Genomic DNA, 12,522 nt, shown 5'->3' with positions numbered 1-12,522 from the left:
TAATCTTCTATGGGCTTTGTTAATCAGTCCATGGATTAGGTTTTAAACATTTTTTACAGTATAAGACTGAGGAGAACACTACGTTACTCCTATCACTTTTACGACGCACATTTCTACTGTTACCTTTGACAGTTTTTCGGATCTTTGTTCACTACTTTGCTACTCGAATTTCGGTATTATCAATCCATTTTAATTCTTAATCATTTTTATTGTTCTTAATTCCTTTTCTTCTCTTTGATTTATAGTCGTTCAATCATCTTTTTATATTTGTCATCATGTTTAGTTTTGGTTGTTCAGTTATTGTGATTGTTACCCCAACAATTATGAGTAGCTAATTCCCTATGCTAAGACTATAGGGGACCCATGATTTGAAGGGAGAGTAATCGAACCACTAGGTTAATACCGGTACCGTCTTCGTTGTTAAAATGCTACATATAACTGTAATTGCCTAATTGAGTCGACGCAATTAGACCCTTATTCTTGGTGGACCTTGACCTGGACCGAAAGGTTGGAAGAGGGAGACTAGTAGCGAACAATAGAGTATCGCAAATGAGGGCGAAAGTTAAATCGCTTACGCTTTAGGGTGAACTAGGGACCGAAAGGCGACGTTCGCTACCCCTTAGACTGTACTACATTAACCTAGGACCTAGATTACTCGACCTGATGATTATGGCGAACCGCTTGTCTTAGCTATTCTCTCTTATCTGTTAAATTCCTTCTTTATTTCTCTTCCCTTTTACTCTGTTAGTTTAGAAATCACAATTATTAAACCCCCATTTTGGTTACTTTGACGAACTTAGTTTAGCAGAAAAGTTCCTACCTCTCTGTGGATTCGACCCGACTTCCCTAGCTATATTAGTTAGTTGGAACCAGTTGGTTTATTTTTGACAGGTACGCGACAGACGTGTCAACCTTCCTAAGACTACTCCCGCTCCCAAGGGCAGTCAACGCTGGTCAAAGGATCCCTAAAAGGGCGGGTATTACAGTCTTCCCTCCTTAAAAAGAACTTCGTCCCCGAAGTTCAACTCACCCATCTTCCGCTCGAAACACGAGGACAACGCGTCCTCACCCATCTTCCCGCTCAACCCACAACTCTCTGGAAATATCATTCCCCCCCCCCCCACGTCATCATCATCCGTCTATACTTACACCTAATGACTCTTACTACTATCATGCAAGCTTAACCACAGTCAACCGTTATTTTGTATATATATATAAAACATCCGACGCGCAATGCGAATCGTCACTCATGATCTCCCAACATACCACAACAACTATCAGATTGTCAATCTAGAACATGTCTCATATCAACTTTCATGTGGTGTGACTACTACCGCCATGTTATCTGGCAACGCGATTCCGTCATAACCATCTTTTGAAACATACAACCACACTCACTTTAAAGGACTAAGGTAATTCGTTATACTAAAGCAGACCATAACATCAACAACATTATAAACAACTACCAACAACGTTATAAACAAGCAAAACATTATTCAAAAACAACCTTTTTATTTCGTGACATTACTCTTCCCCTCTAAAAAGGAACTTCGTCCCCGAAGTTCACCACCCAAATATTACCGCATATTATTTATTATTTACGTCTTAATCATTAAAGAAAACCATATTATTTGTTGTGGACATTACTCGCCAATTATACACTCGTTAAGTTAGAAATCATACACGAGTCACCGGAATAACTAGTTACCGTTGACATCACACGTTAAAATGGTATGCGCAAACATAGGCGAAGTTACAACGCTGACAAATATCGATCGTAAGGAGGCGTATGCTATATTAAAGTAACAAGAAATTATCGCTACGTTGCTAGCTTTGACACATACGCTTATAATCTTCAAGCACGACTTCCAACATATGAATTTAACTGTTCAAAGGTGTTACGACGCACTAATAAGCACATTAAACATTAAACTTGCCATTACAAAACATTTGAACATTTTAAATTCAAAAACCCCCTGTAACAGTGTCACTCGATCGAGTATGTATAGGTACTCGATCGAGTGCCATGCTACTCGATCGAGTGTCTTGGCTACTCGATCGAGTAGCCCGAGATCAGAATGCTTTTTCCTCATGTCACCCTGTAGCTACTCGATAGAGTACGGGGTGCTCTGTCGAGTACCCACAAGCCGACTCCTCATAAAACCTGCATAAGCTACCATACACTCGCATACTGGTCATAGAAATCGAGTCGGGACGACTCCCCGACTTCTAATATCCTGCAACAGTTAGAATATGAAATCCGGCCTTATGGCCAACCATACAAATTCCTGAATAAAGTTTCAACTAAAACAACCGAAAATCTAACCATGTTACCAACAACAACTACCACTAACAATCATGAACGAAGATAGAAATAAGGAGTATCACTCCTACTGCTGCTGCTCAAACATCACCTCATCATCACCACCACCACCTCCAGATGAACCTACTCCCGCATCACCTCCTGCTCCTGCTCCCGGGCCCACGTACCATGGAGTCAAGCCTCCATAAGGAAAGGACTGAGGTGCTCCCCATGTCGACTGATCCACCCCGTAGGAATGGAAAACTCCCGAGTAGTTCCCAACTCCACTCCACCAGACTGGATGCGGTCCCTCGGTCCCTATCCCCTGAGTGTACGCCATCTCATGCATGTTTCGGAGTGTCAAGGTAGATGACACTCTCTCCGCCAGGTAACTGGATCGCGTCTCCGGGGTGTCGAGATAAGGGTAGCATGGAAAGGACTACTGCTGCTGCGGTGCTACTGGCTGTGGCCTAGTCTCCGAGGCCCTCTCCCTCACTCGGCGGGGTCCCCTCCCCAATCTAGGTCTCTCCACCACTGCAACTCCCGCATTCTCGCCCTTCATCGGCTCCGGCATCACTTCGAGGATGGTGTCGTCGATGAGATAGGTCTGCAGCTGGCGGGGTCTATCCTCATCCTCCTCCTCCTCCTCCTCATCGTCCACATCCACAGCCACCACTGCCGGCTCTAAGGGCTCTGTCGGTGGAAGGTGCTCAAGAGCTGGAATCTTCATCCAACTCACGCCCCACACCCTCCAAGCTAAGCTACCGTCCGCCAAAGTTCTCAGCCACTTTAGGTCAAGATAGTATTCACGATCCATGGTGGGTACAGGAGTAGCTAAAGGCACGTACGCCGAAGAAGCCTCAAAGGAGGTTAGCTTTTCAGCTAACCGAGTGGCAATAGCACCACAACTCAGGTACCGGGAAGAGGAAGAAGCCATCAAGGCAAGGGCAGCACAGACTATAGAAGGAGCATTAAAGATCACTTTCTTGGCCCGCTCCGCGTTGAGGTACGACATCAAAAGCAAGACCTCATGGTTGTTCAGCTTACTGCTATCTTTTCTGTCATAAAGGAGGTTCGAAAGAGAACGGAGAAAGACCCTCAAGGTAACATGCTGAACGTCATTAATCAGCATGCTGCTCGAGGTAGGAGCTGGTTTCCCGGTCAGACAAGGCAACAGACGGCATACACCGCACTCGGCAGGGATATCGGTGATAGAATTCTTGGGAGGCTTGGCCAACCCAAGATGAGAAGCAAACAAATCCATTGTCAACAGAAAACTAGTGTTCATCAATCTAAACTCAACAGTCTGGCCCGATGGGTCATAGAGAAAGGAGCTCATGAACTCCAAGGTGAGAAAAGGGTACGAGTGTTTCCTCAGCCTATACAGCCCAAGAAGACCCAGAGTCTCAAATATGTGACGGACATCCGTCTCTATTCTCAGGTCCTCCAACACAGTAGTGTCAATACATCGTGTAGGTCTCATCTTGCGTTTTTGTAAGGCTACAAAACGCTCTCTTTGTTTGAAGTCGACAAAAACAACGGTAGGGTATTCGCGGACTGCGGGTACCACAGGCCCACTCCCTTCTCCCGACTCAGGTGGGTCACCCCTTCCCCTCTTACTTTGGCGGAGTCCAAGGTTCAGTCTCGGCATCTGGTTAATGCATATGTTCAAGCAACTTGTATAAAACATGTAGGCATATACTTCATACAATTTGAGTTCTATATACTTAGTAAGTTCACTAATTCATCAACCAGTTCCACATTTGAAGCACATAAATCACGCTATTAAACTTGGATGCTCAGCTAGGTACACAACAATTCATCAACAATTCTCAGCATGTGAAGCACATATTTCACATTGTTACTTTGAGTATTAAGATAAGTATACATGCTCATTAGCAGTTCCTACGATTTCAACATACAAGTTCATATTATTACTACTCATAAGCCATAGTGGTGAAAGGAATTATCATGATGATCACATATGCTCAGCAATTTGAATACCCTATAATGCTTCTAAGGGTTGTTCTATTTACATTGCTAATTACATGTTACTAATTCAAGAGAATGGATAATTTATGACAAATCAATATCACCCTTCACTATTATGTAAAACAACTCAATTAAAATTTTCAGACGGTCTTTACAGCTGTGAAAATTGCGGCATGTATTCATCAATCATTGTTTCTATTAACATATTGAAGTTCACCTCATGCTTATGCTGTCGATTACAACATCAATTTTTTTTTTTTTTTTTTTTTTTTTTTTTTTTCAGTTATGAATCACGAATTTCCCATAAGGCACTTTTAAGACGGAGTTTTAAGGCAACTTTCTAAGGGTAAAATCATCAAAATCTATCCTCCAACATGATATAAACAATACTTAAGGCTCAATTCCACCATCTAATCATTGTAAAACAACCAAAAATCGATTTCAATTTTGGAAACCCTAGAAATTTCGGGTTCAACTTTTGCAATTTCTAATCTAATTTACAGCAATTAGTCACCAACAAACATGGAAAGAAGGCATGTGAATCATATTTCAACTATCTAAGCAACTACTTACTCATGTGAATCGAAAATTTCAGATTATCTCACTATTTTAACACATTCAAAGCAATAAACCATGTACATTAGGAAGAATAGCATACCTTGATTGATGAACAAAGTGGAGAATCGAAATTAAGCTAAGAAATCAACCCCAAGATTCACTACTAACCCAAGAGAAAGAGAGGATTTGAGAGGAAATATGGAATTGGAAGTAGGTTAAGTGTCAAAATATAGAGAAATAAGAGGAAGAAATAGAAAGAGGAAGGGTTTTAAGAAAACCCGTAGGAATTACTGCACAGTAACCTACTCGATCGAGTGCCTTGGGTACTCGATCGAGTACCACCCTACTCGATCGAGTAGGAGCTAAATCGTCGAGTAACTGCAGGAATTTTCCCACATCCCGGCATCATAGCTTCCTAATTAGATCGAGCAAGGTCTACTCGGTCAAGTAAATACTCGCACTCGGTCAAGTATAGTTAAGTACTCGATCAAAAGTACGAAGTAACTTGAAAATTCCTGCAAAAACAACACAGCGTGTCGATTCCAACTAAGTTCGGAATTCGGCAATCATTATTAAGCTCATTCACGCATTACTATTATTAACAAAGCCTACCATATCGTCAAACAAATGAAGTTTATTCCACTTACACTACACCCCTTACCCTACTCGGTTTACCTGCTACCGAATCTTCCATAAACACATTCACGTCATTGTATTACGTTTAAGCTTACTATATATATTACTACCAAATTGAAACATTTAAACTAACATTAGTTCATTCTTTCACGTATAACATAAATGCATACTTTTCAAAACAAATTAATCTACCATGTTTCACATTCTATCATAAGCAATTTATTTTGCATAAATCAAATATTACGCAGCGGAACAATTTCAACTAAATAGCAAAGAATGTACACCTCACCATATACCGTGACTCGATTTATTACTCATCTATACTAATATTATCACTACAGTCATCGCGGTAGGATCTATAATCTCACTTACGACTTCCGTCATCATTAATTTTATGGCAAACACCTACGTGTCCACTATTCATATTACACATTCGATTCCACACTTTCACGCATCTCCATGACGTATGATTTCGTCACATATATCATAGTTATCATATAAGCTCGCTAATCATTCAAAGAACCTCACTAATCTCATCGGCAATTACCACACACGGTCTAATATATCGCTAATACACCCTTATCAATTCTAACAAAGACTTGACCGGAAATAGCTCCGGCACAGTTAACATACCTAGCACACATAGACACACGGACTCCACGTTCCCATCCCATGTGACTGGCTTAAGCGTCATGGGGCCAAGATTTTGAAATGAGGGCGCGTACTCACCCAAAATCTAGCATCAGCCGGGGCTCCCATTACACATACACCAGGTTCATTTTATTAGACTCCCTACGTTCATTCTGTTTATTTGTTACAGGTTCCAAAATCGTCGCTCTGATACCACTTTGTAACACCCCCATATCCAGAGGAGCCTTAACTAGGCCTTCCTTAGCATATAAGGGCGTTACCATCTCGGTTGCCCGAGGAAAGTAATTATCAAGCGTCAATAAAAGAACTATTAAGTTATATTACAAGTGATTCAAACCAAAATACGATACAAAGGTACAACTCAAAGACTACTCGCTATGACCATCATATCTCGTGAAGACTCATCCCTGCCCGGACCTCAGCTATCAATAACACCAACACCTGTTAAGACCGACTGCTCACCATAAGGGATCACGGCAGACACATAACAAACAAACAACCACACAAGGTCAGTACTGAGATAAGATAAGATAAGACAACGGCAACTACAATTATCAATGCAAACGACACTAACAACCAACACGCATTCACCACAATCCAATCAACTCTGTCACTGACTGTCCACTGGACCAGCCCTGCCAGTGGGGGACCGCAGCCGTTCCCACCTAAGCCCCGCTCATCATACGAGCGATAACCCTGTCCATTAATGTGCACATCCCCTCCCATGGCGGGTTCCACGGAGGGCGAAACTAGGGCGTGAAGCCACTCCCGCAAGTGACCCCACTCAGCCGAGAACGCATCTCGAGAACCACCAACAACGATCACCACCACAATCATAATACAACACAATCACGATATCAAACAAACACAATACTACCATGACGATCGACACACTAGACCATCTACAGAAACTGAGTAGGCGAACCTACCTTTAAGCAACCGCAACCAATCCGTGCCGACAGATAATATGTCCAGCGACCAAGCAACGCCTATAACTAGAATACAACTCTAGATTACTCACAAGCAAACCCTAACTATGAAGACCAAGGACACGGATGATGATTGTGACATACCTATAGGGAGAGACAAGGCAAAAGACCGCTACCCGACTCAAGAGACGCTCTCCTAAGGCATAAGGATCTTCACAAAGGCTTCCATGGAGGTTTTGAGGTGAAGGGAAGGGAAAGAGGCGGCTGAAGGATAGGAGGAAAGTGGCGGAAGTGATTTGCGGATTTAACAAAACGCGATATAAAACCCTCGCTGAAAACCGGTACTCGATCGAGTACCCAACCTACTCGATCGAGTGGCCCCCTACTCGATCGAGTACCCTAGCTACTCGATCGAGTAGCCTCTACTCTATCGAGTACCACTCTTATACGCAGCTCAAACAGGTTTTGGTATACCTTCCTAAGACTACTCCCGCTCCCAAGGGCAGTCAACGCTGGTCAAAGGATCCCTAAAAGGGCGGGTATTACACATAGACAATCACTTTACCATTCTGCATCAACACACATCCCAACCCATTCTTCGAGGCATCTGTATAAACCTCGAAATTCTCGCTCCCTTCAGGCAATGCTAAGACAAGAGCTGTGGTCAAACGCTCCTTTAATGCTTGGAACGCCGTCTCACAACTCTCATCCCAACGAAACCTGTTCTCTTTCCTCATCAACGCTGTCATCGGTCTAGCTATCTTGGAGAAATCTTTCACGAACCGACCGTAGTATCCAAATAAACCCAAGAAACTCCTAACCTCAAAGAACATTCTTTGGTGCTTCCCACTTTGTCACCGCCTCAATCTTCGTCGGATCCACAACTACCCCATCTTTAGAGATTACATGCCCCGGAAAAGCAACTTTCTCTAACCGAACTCACACTTGGACAAAGCTTTAGCATACAACTCATGGTCCCTCAAAGTTCGCAACACGATCCTCAGATGCTCCTCATGCTCCTCCTTAGTCTTAGAGTAGACCAAGATATCATCGATAAACACTACTACAAACTGGTCCAAGAATTGTCTGAAGATTCTATTCATCAAATCCATAAACACTGCCGGCGCATTAGACAACCCAAACGGCATCACCACATACTCATAATGGCCATACCTTGACGTGAAAGCCGTCTTTGGTATGTCCACCTCTCTAATCTTCACCTGATGGTACCCCGACCTCAAATCAATCTTAGAAAAGACTGTTGCACCGCTCAACTGATCAAACAGGTCATCTATCCTTGGCAAAGGATACTTGTTCTTTATCGTCACATGGTTCACTCCCTTAATCTATGCACGACCTCAAGCTCCCATCTTTCTTCTTCACGAACAGAACTGGTGCTCCCCAAGGCGATACACTTGGTCTAATGTATCCCTTCTCTATCAAATCATCCAACTGCTTCCTAAGTTCCTCCATCTCCTTAGGACCCATACGGTACGGTGCCTTAGAGATTGGCCCCGTCCCTGGCTTCAACTCTACGGTGAAATCTATCTCCCTCTTCGGTGGCAACCCCGGAATCTCCTCTGGAAAAACATCTGCAAACTCTCCCACCACTCGGTATCTCATCAATCGCGGACTCTCTATCCGGTCATCTCTCACATGGCATAAGATCCAAGGGCATCCCTTCCTCAGATAAGACTTCAAGGTAACAGCTGCAATCAACTTAACTTTGGGTTTGACTAGAAACCCACGATAAGACACACTAACACCCTTAGGACCTCTTAAGGACACTTTATTTTGATGACAAATCTATCTTATAGCTTTATACTTTCCTAACCAATCCATCCCAACTATCATCTCAAAACCATTAAAAGGAAACTCTAGCAAGTCTACAGGGAAATCAACTTGCCCAACTATCAAAGATACATCTCTAAACAACCTCCCACACGATACAGACTCACCCGAAGGTATGAAAACTTGCTCACTAACAGACTCATATACTCTCAAACCCAACTGTTTTACATGACTCGAAGACACAAACGACCGAGAAGCCCCCGAATCAAACAAAACAAACGTAGGAATACCATTAACAAGGAATGTACCGGGGTGATAACATGCGCATCTTCCTCACCGCCTTCTTCTCCATCATGAACAACTTGCCATCGGTCTTCCGTCCACCTCCTGGGACAAGATCGGCTGATGCGGTCGGCTTAGCACCCGACCCTTGATTGTTGTTGTTGTTCGTCGGTGTCTTCGATAAGAATTACCGCCGTTGCGGTTGCCTCCACTCTGTAACTCGACTTCCCCGGTTTGGCCATGATCCAGCCGGTCATTTGCTCGCGAAGCTCTATGCGGTCTCTCTGAAAGATCCTTGCACTCGTGCACTCATGTCTCTTGTGGCCTACACCACCACAACCAAAGCAGGTCCCTCCCCAACTATTACTCACACTCCCACGGCCACGCCCAAAGGAAGCCCCAAAGATCAACCCGACCCGAAGAAAACCCCTTAGATCGATTGTGGTTGCCTTTCTTATAATTAGATTGGCCACCACCCTCGCTCTCGACTTCCTCTTCTCACCACCGCACCTCTCCCGAGCCATCTCCACCGGCCTCTCGGCTCTCCCGGCCCTCTCATAGGCTTCCTTAACATCGGTAAGGATCCCCACGGGTAACTTATCCATAATCGTGGTAGTCAACCCTCTTTCAAACCTCAATGCCGGGTTCTCCTCACTCAAACCCATATCCTCAAGATACCTGGACTTCTCATTGAATTGTCGTAGTACTCGACTCACCGACATCTCGGCGGTCATCTTAAACTTATCAAACTCTTCCCTCAACTTACTCCTCACATGCTCCGGCACGAACTCCTTCCTCACAGCCCTACGAAACTCCTCCCAAGGTATAGCGGGTAAGCCTTGGTTGGTGTATATCTCCTTAGCACTCACCTTCATCAATCCCACCACTTGCCTGCCCTCCCTCGGATAGAACGCAGTCGTTCCACCCTCATCTCATCGGGACAGTGAACCAAATCTAATATGTTCTCCATCTCTCTCGGCCAACTATCAAGAAGGTTAGGCTCCCCAACTCCCTTGTACTCTTTCGGGTTAAACCTCGCAATATAGAGGCTGATTTTAGAATGATCAACCTCCTTCTCCTTACCCTTATCCTTGTCCTCATTCACTCTCTTCAGGGTCTCAGTAAGAGCATCCTGGTGCTCTAACATCTTAACGATGTCATCCACGGTCATAAGCTCAGCTCTCGCGTACAAAGCAGTTCTCTTGGGCGGCATCTTGAAGCTATATAAGAAAAGGGTAAACATAAACACACGTACTAAACCTCAAAACACGAAAACACGATGCCCAGAACCCACTCGATCGAGTTCCCAAAGATACTCGATCGAGTAACGGGCTACTCGATCGAGTGCCCCACGTACTCGATCGAGTACCCAAACTCCAGAACCAAACAGACCTTCTGATCTCTTTCCTACTCGATCGAGTATCTAGGCTACTCGATCGAGTGATTTTCTACTCGATCGAGTACCCCTAGTTACTCGATCGAGTGCCCCAAAACTCGATTCGACTCAAAATCGCCAAAAACCCACCCGATCGAGTCAGCCCCACTCGATCGAGTAACCCTAATTCGTAAGAGCTACCCGCATGTTACGTCATATGCTAACATGCTAACTTTATAAACCACATATTATATCATAACAATCATGCTATTAATTGCCACGTTGTAAAACATCCAACATGCTATCATTTCATCAACAGTTTCTATATATATCATCACTTTTCTTTTACCTCCTCAACTTTCAATTCGAACATCCAACAATCAACACATTCCATCACATTTGTAAACAAGTTAACCAAACACACATACGACTCGACAAACACTTCCCCCATGTGACCGGTTCAAAGTTGTAGGGCGACCCCCGCGACTTTAGGACGTCTCCCAAGCCTTTGCACTAGCTCCTACAACTTTTACCCCGGGTTCATTTTAATTGACTCCCTACGTTCATTAAGTTCATTGGTTACAGGTTTCAGGATCGTCGCTCTGATACCATTTGTAACACCCCCATACTCCAAGTGCCTTACCAGGACCACTCAGGTATGAAGACATTACCATCTCGGTTACCCGAGGCAATGATAATCAAACAACAATAACGAAACAACATTTATTATAAATAGTTTAACGCATAGTTACAATCCATGAAACCAACTAAAAGTACGATACATTATTCTCAAACGATGTCTAATCGAAATGTAATTAAACTAAAGGCTACAGCGGAAGACTCCTATCATCATGTCGTGGCATCCCGGCTATCCCAAGACTCTATCTCAATACCTCGCTCACCATCCCCGAATGGATCACCGCAGGTTTACAAAACAACACCGGGTCAAGATTAATCACACAATCAATATTGATAACAATAATAAGTTAAACAGACAAATTGAACCGTCACACACACACACACACACCACCAACTCCCATCATCTCAATCTTGACCGTCCACCGGACAGACACGCGATGGGGACCGCAGCCGTTCCCACCTAAGCCCCGCTCATCATACCGAGCGATAACCCTGTCCCATTAATGTGCACATCCCCTTCCGTGGCGGGTTCCACGAAGGGCGAAATTAGGGCGTGAAGTCACTCCCGCAAGTGACCCCACTCAGCCGAGAACGCATCTCGAGAACCATAGACAACCAATCACAATCATAATCACAATCATAATCATCATATCAAACAACTAACTACAAGACATCACCAATATCCCATTATGGGACTAATACGAGTAGAAATCCTACCGAAAGCACAACAAGCGAGACGGTATCTACACCGTGTATCAAAACGCCTCTTCTACGAACCCTCCTCCTATCATATAACACACATAGGCCATACATCACATACTACACATAAAAACCCCCAATTCCTAAATTAGGGTTTAACCAAACTTAACTAAACATTATAAAAATTATGTTAAAAGCTTACCCTTGACGCAAGGAACTCAACGACACGAACAACGACAAGAACTGACCGTCTGAACTCCGGAATTGCTAAGAATGCGATTAGGAAGATGAACTCGATCGCTTTCTCTCTTAAACATGGTTTTAGGTTTTGCAAAAGTGATTTAAAACAATGACGATTATGTTTAAATACCTTAATCGCATAATTAACAAAACCCGAGAAAACTCCCCGTAAAACCAGACACTCGATCGAGTACCCCAAGGTACTCGATCGAGTACCCCTTACTCGATCGAGTACCCCAGCTACTCGATCGAGTACCCAACAGGTCAGAAACTATTTTATTTCGCAACTTGCCCTTACTCGACAGAGTAAGGGCTACTCGATAGAGTACCCCAAGACTTATAAATACGGAGTATTACAACTGGTTCCTCCCCCTCAGGATAGTGATACCTGATAGGGAAACCCTCCAAGGGAGGGTCAAAAGTTTGAT

Source organism: Silene latifolia, chromosome 8, assembly GCF_048544455.1.
Source record: "Silene latifolia isolate original U9 population chromosome 8, ASM4854445v1, whole genome shotgun sequence".
NCBI classification, from domain to species: Eukaryota; Viridiplantae; Streptophyta; class Magnoliopsida; order Caryophyllales; family Caryophyllaceae; genus Silene; species Silene latifolia.
The sequence above is the reverse complement of the archived record's forward strand: the minus strand, read 5'-3'. Positions refer to the sequence as shown.